Source organism: Theropithecus gelada, chromosome 10 (assembly GCF_003255815.1).
Source record: "Theropithecus gelada isolate Dixy chromosome 10, Tgel_1.0, whole genome shotgun sequence".
NCBI classification, from domain to species: domain Eukaryota; kingdom Metazoa; phylum Chordata; class Mammalia; order Primates; family Cercopithecidae; genus Theropithecus; species Theropithecus gelada.
In genome coordinates this window covers 13,745,088-13,756,073 of record NC_037678.1, presented here as the reverse complement: position 1 = coordinate 13,756,073, position 10,986 = coordinate 13,745,088, and the positions used below count along the sequence as shown (strand labels likewise).

General features: G+C 48.9%; 1 long non-coding RNA gene across 1 annotated transcript in view; it reads right to left on the bottom strand.

Annotated features, from left to right (window-relative positions):
- Positions 1–5,624: 5,624 nt before the first annotated feature.
- Positions 5,625–10,986, bottom strand: part of LOC112632941 — a 25,961-nt gene continuing 20,599 nt past the window's right edge. The window contains exon 2 of the long non-coding RNA XR_003121463.1: positions 5,625–6,268. This is a non-coding gene — a long non-coding RNA (uncharacterized LOC112632941). The remainder of the gene's footprint in view (positions 6,269–10,986) is intronic.

Genomic DNA, 10,986 nt, shown 5'->3' with positions numbered 1-10,986 from the left:
ATGTTGTGTGTGTTCTCACCGCTCCATGGAATGGTCATTCCCTGTCTTTCTCCCTATTCCCCGAAATACGAAGGTATTGAAATTATGCCAGTTAATAAGCCGACAATGGCCTCTAAGTGTTCAAATGAAAGGAAAAGTCCTGTCTCTTACTTTAAATCAAAAGCTAGAAATGGTGAAACTTAGTGAGAAAGGCATGCCAAAAGCTGAGATGGGCCAAAAGATGGACACCAGAGAGTTAGATCAGTTGTGAATGCAAAGGAAAAGTTCTTGAAGGAAATTAAAAGTTCTACTCCAGGGAGCACAGGAATGATAAGAAAGTGAAACAACCTTATTGATGATATGGAGAAAGTTTGAGTGGCCTTGATAGAAAGTCCAACCAGCCACAACATTCCCTTACGCCAGAGCCTCATCCAGAGCAAGGCCGTATCTGTCTTCAATTCTGTGAAGGCTGAGAGAGGTAAGCAAGCTTCAGAAGAAAAGCTTGAACGTAGCAGAGGTTAACGCATGAGGTTTAAGGAAAGAAGCTGTCTCCATAACATAAAAGTGCAAGGTGAAGCAGCAGGTGCTGATGGAGAAGCTGCAGCAAGGTATCCAGAAGATCTGGCTAAGATCATTGATGAAGGTGGCTACACTAAGTAAGGTATTTTCCATGTGGATGAAACAGCCTTCTGTTGGAAGAAGATACCATCTAGGACTTTCATAGCTAGAGAGGTGAAGGCAATGCCAACTTGCAAAGTTTCAAAGGACAGGCTGACTCTATTGTTAGGGGCTAATGCAGCTGGTAGCTTTAAGTTGAAGCCAGTGCACATTTACCATTCTGAAAATTCTAGTGCCCTTAAGAATGATGCTAAAGCTACTCTGCCTGTGCTGTATAAATGGAACGATAAAGCCTGGATGCAGTACATCGGTTTACGGCATGGTTTGCTGATCATTTAAACCCACTGTTGAGAACGATTGTTCAGAAAAAAAGATTCCCTTGAAAATATTATGGCTTATTGATAATGTACCTGGTTACCCAAGGGCTCCGATGGAGTACAAGGAGATTAATGTTATTTTCATGCCTGCTAACTCAACTATTCTGCAGCCCATGAATCAAGGAGTAATTTCAACTTTCAAGTCTTATTATTTAAGAAACACATTTCATAAGGCTACAGCTTCCATAAACAGTGATTCCTCTGATGGATCTGGCCAAAATAAATTGAAAACCTTCTGGAAAAGATTCATTGTTCTAAACGCCACTCAACACATTTTTGATTCATGGGAGGAGGTCACAATATCAGCATTATCAGGAGTTTGGAAGAAGTTGATTCCAACCCTCATAGATGACTTTGAGGAGTTCAAGACTTCAGTGGAGGAAGGAACTGCAGATGTGGTAGAAATAGCAAGAGAACTAGAATTAGAAGTGGAGCCTGAAGATGCGACTGCATTGCTGCAATCTCATGATCAAACCTGAATGGAGGAGAAGTTGCTTTTTTACGGATGATCAAAGAAAGTGGTTTCTGGAGATGAAATCTACTCCTGTGAAGATGCTGTGAATATTGCTGCAATGACAACAAAGGATTTAGAATATTCCATCAACTTCGTCAATAAAGCAGCAGCAGGATTTGAGAGGATTGACTCCAATTTTGAAAGAACTTCTACTGTGGGCAGAATGCTATCAAACAGCATCACATGCTACAGAGAAATCTTTCTTCCAAACTCCTGTTAACGTTGATATTTCATCTTGCTTGGTGATGGCGATGATGATGTCAATGACCATGGTGATGATGATGATGATGGTGGTGATGATGAGGATGGCAATGGTGGTATCGATTATGGTGATGATAGAGGAGGAGGAAAAAGACCAGGGGCAGAGGAGGGACTAACACAAGAGAAGAATTTAAAGGAGGGGGAAAAAAGGAAAGACCAACTGGAAGCTAGGGTGTGCCAGGCACTTTAGAGCCATCAACTCATTCAATTCTTCCAATTATGCTGTGAGACATACAGTAGCCATCCCCCATCTGAATTTTATGATTGAGTAAACAGAGGTCAATGTTGTGAGTCATCTGAGGTTTCCCAACATAAGATAGTAGAGCCAACATTTGAACATTCAGCTCTGAAGAGTCTTTCTAGTTCCACACCTTCTCATAGTGCCCAGCACAGTGTTTGATACGTAGTAGGTGCTCTTAGAATTAATTTCTAAGAGAGTTTGTATCTCAAAATTAGGCTTTGGGAGTTACTGCAAGGTTTGTGACCCATTTCTTTGGGAGTCCCCCGAGTGTGCTGGTTATTAAGCCGTCATCTCGTATAAGCCCCCGATCCACCCTCCCCTGTTCAGCTCCCAGTCTAAGGCTGGGATTCTGCAAACCCATTTCCACACTGCCAGCTCCCTCCTGCTAGGCCCTGGCACTGGTGGGTGCTAGAGGGAGCCTGTGAGGCTGGAGAAGAAGTGCCTCGTGCTTTCCTTCCCACTTGCCCATCCCCTGAGCATCCCCTCAGCTTCACTTATTCACCCCAGCACTGGTCCCTCACTCTGGCAGCAGCACTTGGTTACCCACTCCAGTTTTTTCCAGAACCTTCCAAATCAGCCCCATCACACTCCCTCAAGATCTCAGGATCAGCTGGTCAGTGTCCCCTCCTCAGCCATCCATGTCCCACCTTGTGGAGTCTCTTTTTGGAACTTCCGGGTTCTGTTCACCACCACCTCTCCCCTGTGTTCTGACAGCCCTGGGGGCAAAGCTCCTTCCTGAAGTTACTATCTCTAGGCATCTCACTGAAGTCCCCCATTGCTTTTCAGTCCCCAGAAACCTGTCTAATCAATTCCCTACAGTAAATTCCCTCTGTTAAAGTAACTGATGTGTGTGCTTTCTGGATTTGACTGGGTCTTGACTGATGCATGAGGTCAATTTGATTTGGGACAGTAACTATCCTTCGGATCTCACTCTTGGGGAGAAGGAGGGACGAGACAGAGAGAGAGAGAGAGGGACCATTTTGCATCAGAAATAAGGCTTGTCCATGAATAAATAAATGGATTTTACAACTTACTTAGCCGTCTCTTTCCTGTTGGTTTTTGCTTCCTGCTTTTACAACCCTGATAGGCAAGGCTGTGAGTGCAACGAAGCGAAGTCCTCAGAGTCTGGATTTGACCCCTTTCAGCACTTCTCAAGAACCAGAGAGGGGAACAGTTATCCCTTTAATGTTCTGACTCAACCAGGGCCACAAACTCTTTCCTGGATTTATTCTTGGAATATCAAAGTCAGACTGAAACTATCAAAATGCTTTAGTAAACTCTAAGGAAAAACAACTAAGTAAATACAAAGAGGCCATGGATGTAAGCAAGTCTTGCTTAGTGCTTGGAACCTGTTTGCAGCCTGTCCGCAAGAGAATCCACAGAAACACGGCCTTCCTGGGTCCCTCACTGACCAGCTCCTGGGCTGCTTCCCTGAGAACAGTGCCATTTGCCACCTATTCCCAGGGCTGTCTGCTTGGTTTCCTGATCTTATTAGTGCTGAGAATGCTGAGAATGGTCAGTTAACTTATTGATTAATTCATGTATTTATTCATTTAATCACCCGATGAGATAGGTACTCCTCTTAGCCCCATTTTACAGATGACAAAACTGAGCCACAGAGACTATGTAACTTTACTAAAGTCCCTCAGCTGGTAAGTAGGATGCTGGAATTTGAACTCAATTAATCTGGATCCAGAGCCTTCCTCCGATCAAACCTCTCCATTCTTTCTCATGGATATCCCTCTTCTCAAGGTGGCTCACTCTGTGGGGGCATGGCCTCACTCTTGCATACTTCCATTGGCCAGAAGCTTATTCCTTCAAAAGGCAGCCTGGATTATTAGAAATTTCTTTATATTGCGCCTGCATTTCCTTTCTAGTTGCTTTTAGCCCCATTTCTGGGATTTCCCCTTCAAGACACAGAATAAATTTATGTTTCTTCAAAGCCAACATGGGTGTTTTTCTGAGTTCTCTCCTCTTCTCACATTGCCTATGTTCGTCTGACTCTATCATCTTCTAGTAGTGTGACCTTGGACCGGTCACTTATACACTCTTTACCTTTGTTTCCTTATCTGTAACTAGTGGAATTGATTGAACACACACCTCGCTGGGTACTTTGTCCAAAAAGCCCCTGGAGCAGTGCTGAGCATACAATATTGTTCTGCAACTTTAACCTGCCCGGTCATTCAAATGGGGATGACTGTTAAGCCTTGCTTCGTACATGGTACGGTTGTGTGGAACCAGTCACAGACCTGTGATTCTGCTTTTTTTTTTTTTTTTTTTTTCTGAGATGGAGTCTCACTCTGTTGCCAAGCTGGAGTGCAGTGGCATGATCTCAGCTCACTGCAAACTCCGCCTCCCGGGTTCAGGTGATTCTCCTGCCTCAGCCTCCCGAGTAGCTGGGACTACAGGTGCCTGCCACCACGCCCAGATAATTTTTGTCTTTTTAGTAGAGACGTTTCACCATGTTGGCCAGGATGGTCTCGATCTCTTAACCTCGTGATACGCCTGCCTCGGCCTCCCAAAGTGCTGGGATTACAGGTGTGAGCCACCACACCTGACTGATGCTGCTTTCTGTCTGTCTATCTCCACCGTCCTCCTCCTCAGACCCTATCAGCCCTGCCCTGAGCTCACCCTCAGCCCAATGACCAGCTTCTGGCCTTGCTCGGCTGCAACCTCTCTTCCCTTTAGCATCCACGGTGTTCTTGGTAAAGCATAAACCTCACCCAGTACCTCCTCTGTTCAGATCCTTCCCACACCTCTCCTGGCCTGCCTGATAAAGTTCAGATTCCATGGCTTGACTTATAAGGCCCTCCTTGGTATGTCCGCTGCTGACCTCCTGGCCTTTCCTCTGCTGTTTCTCCCCTCCTGCTTCATCTTGAGCCAAATGAACCAGCTCCTGGGTCTCTGAGCCTTGCCTGACTTTGTACTGTACCTGCTTTGTGTCTGATTCCCCAGGGTCTAGCACTGTGCCTGGCAGCCATCCGGAGCTTTGTAAACCTTGGTTGGTGTGTGCTTCAAATAGGATGATGCCAAGAAGCGAATGCTCTGTAAGCCACTGCCGCATCCATGGCAGTTCATGCCATTATTTTTTCCAGGGGTCATAGTCAAAATGATTGTCTGATCCAGAGCAGTGTCCAGATGGCCCCCAGATGTGCCAAGCATTAACCATGCAGGTGATAGGCGTGAGGAGGTTCTGGACGCGCCATGGGGAGGGGGAGGGGCAGCACAGGTGCTGGGGGCAGTCGGTGGAACCAAGTGCTACAGATGCATGTCCACGTTTTAAGAACCGGTACAGCTCCAACATTTCCTCTGGAAAACGCTTTCTTCCTCTGGGTCCTGTTTCCTTCCTTTCTCTCTCCAGCTTCCCCAGGCCTTGCCCTGTTGCTCTGCCAGCCACCCCAGCACAGCCCTCTCAGAAGGCTTTTATTTTGAAGCCTGCACGGGGTCTTCGGTGACCTGTTTTCCCCAGAGTTTGCCCACAGGGCTTGGAAAGCCTCCCTTACCACATGGCACTGTGCACACCAATCTGGCCTGGTTTTTTGGCCTAAAGATCCCTCATCCCCGGGACCTCCATTTTCAGGATGGGGACATGGAACACGGAGCCCATGGCATACACCAAACAAACCACATTGAATGGCGTGTGAAACAATGGTTCACCACCTGACACCTTCACCCAAATGGGCTTGCGGATTGGCTTAGCCTTTGAGAGGACAGATGTAGGATTGACAGCCCTCGATAGATGGGAGCCAGTTGACCTTGCACCGGGGGTCCTCATCCATCAGGTAGGATGAGCATCTCCAAGCCGGGAATCCCCTCTCTGATGTGGCTGCTGCTTCGTGTTTTTCATGGCACCCAATGGGTTAGCTTGGTTGCCCATGGAGTCCGTGGAAAGCCATCTTTGAATAGGTGACAAAGTTTGAAATGTCTGCAAGGGGAGCAGCAGAAAGTGGTTGAGGTGACCCTTCCATGGAGCGAATCTCTCTACAAGGGCGTATCCGTGTGGAGCTTTGGCAGTTCTGAGCCTCCGTTCCCTCCTGAGTGACATGGGAGCTGTTGCCGCCACCAGCACTGCATAGGCACGGGGAAAGTACCTAGCCAGCCCAAGGTCCCTCTGCTCCTGGGTTCTCATCAGGTTCCAGAGTCCCAGGCCATGTGATGGAGGCGAAGCTAGGGCACCCTCTAAAATGAGAAGCATGAAACTCAAGTCGCAGCCCATCGCTGTGACGTCCAGCAATTCATTCTCTCCAAGCTGCAGTTTCCTCATCTGTGGGAGGAATACTGTAAAGAAAAGAAAAAAATATACATATTGCAAACTTTCAAAAGTGAAATGCCTATTCTGGTGCTTTCCTGAGGGAGAGGGGAGCAGATGACTTCCAAGTTCAGGAAAACACCTTGTTTCATTTTGGTGTTGTTTTTGCTGAAAAGGAGAGGCCTCCTGAGAAAAGTCTGGATAAAAGAGAGTTGCACATACAGAAAGCAATCAACGGCCGGGCGCGGTGGCTCAAGCCTGTAATCCCAGCACTTTGGGAGGCCGAGACGGGTGGATCACAAGATCAGGAGATCGAGACCATCCTGGCTAACACGGTGAAACCCCATCTCTACTAAAAAATACAAAAAACTAGCCGGGCGAGGTGGCGGGCGCCTGTAGTCCCAGCTACTCGGGAGGCTGAGGCAGGAGAATGGCGTAAACCCAGGAGGCGGAGCTTGCAGTGAGCTGAGATCCGGCCACTGCACCCCAGCCTGGGCGACAGAGCAAGACTCCGTCTCAAAAAAAAAAAAAAAAAAAAGAAAGCAATCAACTACTTTGTGGAAAAAAGTTACAGGCATTGGTCTCTCCTCTGACCTGAGCCCTTGCTGACATAGAAGAAAAAAAATATATATAGATAGATAGATAGATAGATGATAGATAGATAGATAGATAGATAGATAGATAGATAGATAGATATATGATAGTCCGTCTGTCAAGGACAAAGAGAAGAGAAAGAGCATCAGTGGATGTGAGATGGTAACACACTATGGAAAGCGGGATTTGGTTGGAGGAAAGGTAACATATTCAGAAGGGCAGAAAACCTACACCATGGTCGGCCACGGTGGCCCACGCCTGTAATCCCAGCACTCTGGGAGGCCGAGGCAGGCGGATCACCTGAGGTCAGGTGTTGGAGACCAGTCTGACCAACATGGAGAAACCCCGTCTCTAATACAAAATTAGCTGGGTTTGGTGGTAGGTGCCTGTAATTCCAGCTACCCGGTGTGTGGGGGAGTGGTTGCTGAGGCAGGAGAATTGCTTGAATCTGGGAGGTGGAGGTTGCAGTGAGCCGAGATCGCGCCATTGCACTCTAGCCTGCGCAACAGGAGTGAAACTCCATTAAAAATAAAAAAGGGAAGGAAGGAAGGAAGAAAAGAAGGAAGGAAGGAAGAAAAGAAGGAAGGAAGGAAGAAAGGAAGAAAGGAAGGAAGAAAGAAAGGAAGGAAGGAAGGAAGGAAGGAAGGAAGGAAGGAAAGAAAGAAAGAAAGAAAGAAAGAAAGAAAGAAAGAAAGAAAGAAAGAAAGAAAGAAAGAAGGAAAGAGAAAGAGAACCTACACCACACAGAGGGAAGTGCCAGTGAGAAGAAAACCAATGAGCTCAGACCACCCCCCATAGGGTCCCTAAGGTGAGGGGAGCAGGTGGAGAGGACAACTGGGGTGCAGTGAGAGCCAGCAGCCCGGGACTTATCCTTGAGCCTTCTGCGAGAGGTGGATTCTCTGAGAGTGGCAGAGAGGAGATTCTCAGGACACCACAGCCACCAGCATAGCGGAGGGCTATGAGGGGCATGTGCAGAGCCCCTCATCCCCTGGTCACCCATACACCTTCCGCCCTTCCGTTAGAGTCTGTAGATGGGGTTTTGGGGGCATAAGGGGCAGGTCTGTGCCCTACATGGGACAATGCAGGGCTCTGGGAGGCACAGGATTCAGATGGGACTGAGTAGGGGCAGAGGAACAAGGGGAGACAAGACCCTTTCCCTCCCTCGTCATAGAAGAAGAAGAGTTTTGGAAAGACCTGGGAGGGGTGCTGGAGAAAGTCTAGATCCTGCTGTTAAGTGGAAGGGGAAGTGGTCTGAGCGTCAAACTTCACCCTGAGGCTGAAGCCCATTCTAAGATTGGTGTGAAGTCCATTCTAATATTCTAAAAATCACCACATGATCTTCCTTACCCCCCTCAGGGCTCCAGGGCACCCTCCAGGGCACCACCATAACAATCCTAATTGCATCACCTTAAGCACCTACTGTGTGCCAGGCAGATGTTCCGTTTTGAACCCTTGTGACACCTTTCTAGTGGATGGTGTGTGGAGTCTTTCAGGAGAATTAGGAATTGGTTAAGCAGAGATATTGGGGGTGGGGGTTGGAGGCACTGGAACATGCAAAGGCCTGGGCACAATGGAGCTTGGCGGGGGGGCACCTGCCAAAGAATTTCAGCTGGGAGAGGAGAGAAATGAGGCTGGAGTCAAGCTGGAACCTGGCAGAATGAGAGCAATATGGACTTGTTTTCTTAGCCACTGTGAGGCCTGGAGGGATGGGATGTGTGGGGTTAGTCATATTCAGGAAAGGCCTCCCAGAAGGGGGCATGGATGACAAACCACAGGACAGATGCAGGACGAGACCAGGTAGGCCACTGTTGAAATTATTCAGGCAGGAGAGGAGGGAAATCTGAATTGAAGCCCAGGCTGTAGGGATGGAGGAGGAGGGGCAGTTACGGGGACCTTAAGGAAGTGAAATACATTCCTGACAGATTGGCTGTGGCAGGCCAAGGAGCCAGCAAGGCCAAGGTGACGCCAGGTTTCTGTCTTAAGTAAATGGTGGAGACAGAGCCCAGGGGAAGAGGCTGCTGTAGAGGGAAAGGAACCACCAGCTTGCAGGGAGTCGGGGGACAGCTAGGGAGAGGTAGGGGGTCCAGGAGGCAGTTGGGACACACGGCCTGGTGCCCAGGCAGCAACCACAGAGTCCTTCATGTGCAGATGGTAACAGAGCGCTCGGGAGTAAGGAAACCCCCACTCAGAGTGCATGTAGGGGAGAAGGTGGCTGAGGTTGGAGAGGCACCTGGGAGGAGCCCCAGTCACAGAGGAGAAGGTGCGGGAGGGAGTGGCGCAGGGGTTGGGGGAGCCGAGGCAGCATTGAGGGTGGTAGGTAATAGCAGAGGCCAGGCCAGGCGCAGTGGCCCACGCCTGTAATCCCAGGACTTTGGGAGGCCACGGCGGGTGGATCATCTGAGGTCAGGAGTTCAAGACCAGCCGGGCCAACATGGTGAAACCCCGTCTCTACTAAAAATACAAAAGTTAGCTGGACGTGGTGGTGTGTGCCTGTAATACCAGCGACTCAGGAGGCTGAGGCAGGAGAATCACTTGAATCCGGGAGGCGGAGATTGCAGTAAGCCGAGATCGCGCTACTGCCCTCCAGTCCAGGAGACAAAGTGAGATTCTGTCTCAAAAAAAAAAAAAAAAAAAAAAAAAAAATAGCAGAGGCCAGAGCTGCAGAAGAACCTCAGGTGAGGGCTGGGGACAGGAGTACACTGTCCCCAGTGTACTGTGGCTAGGAGGTCACAGCTGGGAGCAGGTGACCGAAAGGCCAGGAGCTGAAAGGACAGTTACAGAGATGCCAGGACTGTGTGTTACAAAGCTCTCTGGTTCCTGGCTGTGCAATTCCGACAGAGTGGAGCACCCTGGGCAGTTGTCGCCACACTGTGGGCACGAGTGAGGGAAAGCTCTCCCCTTAACTTAGAGGGCAGAACTCATGAGCAGCGAGAGATGCGTTTATTTCAATCACCTGGGTCCTGGCCTCGTCTGGCAAGAGGGGAATGTCCGAGACCATGAGCCCAGTCCTACTGTGCGTCTACCCACTTGCTTTGTCTCCTTCTTCACTCTCGGCCTCCATCTTCCCCTCTTTTTCTCCCTCTCTTCCTCCCACAAACGCTTATTGGTCCTGTTTTGGACACTGGTGATTCATAGATGAATGTGACATGGTTTTTGCCCCCAAACGTGCCCATGGTATGGAATCTTCAGCAGGAAGAGGTGAGAAGTGAAGACGCTGACAGAGGCTGGAAATTAAGTGACAGCTCTGGCTGGGGAGGGTGCTGCCCCCAGCCTTCCAGGTAAGCCTTTGACCAGTTTTGAATCTTAGGTGATGCAAAGAATCAAATGGATGAAGAAAAGCCATAAAATCACAGAGATGGGAGGAAGACAGGGAGAATGCATCAGGAGAGGTCAAGTTGATGTACTGGACAATAAGCAGGCAGAGGAAGGGGGGAAGGCATGTCCTGGGGCCCAGGCTGGACGGAGGGTATGGGAGGGCGAGGGGTTTCAGAGTGCTGCAGCGGAGAGGAGGGAGGAGAGGGCTTGTGGAAAGGGGGAGGTTGCCATTCCTTTGTAGTTAATATTTGGAGGCACGACTGATTTTTGAATATAGCCTCATGCAGATGCTGGTCAGCTGGAGCCACAGCTTTTCTGCTGGCTGTAGATTTTTCCCCTTTTGATGCCTTTAGGAAAATCACATTCCAACATGTCTGTGCTGGATAAACCGCAGCCAGAGGAGCCCTCCTTTCCTGGGGCAGTTTCAAAGGCAGTGGCATCGTAGCAGCAGCAGGAACCACAGGTGGACCCTCAGGGAGGAAGCGACCCTTGGGCAGCTGCTCTGCCTCACCCCTCACCCAGGATTCACCTTCCTGAGCTCTTGTTATGTCTGTGAACTATCGCAAGGGAGTCTCTTTGCTGTTAACTCTGGTGCAGGGTCCACACTGACCTGCTTGCTTTATAAATAAAGTTTTACTGGAAGATAGTCATGCACATTCAACTACTTGTTGTTTATGGTTGCTTTTGTGCTGTGACAGCAGAATTCAGCAGTTGTGATGGAGACCAACTCCCTGCAAAGCCTAAAAATATTTACTATCTGATGCTTTATAGAAAATATTTGTCAGCTAGGTGCAGTAGCTCACACCTGTAATCCCAGCACTCTAGGAGGCTGAAGTGG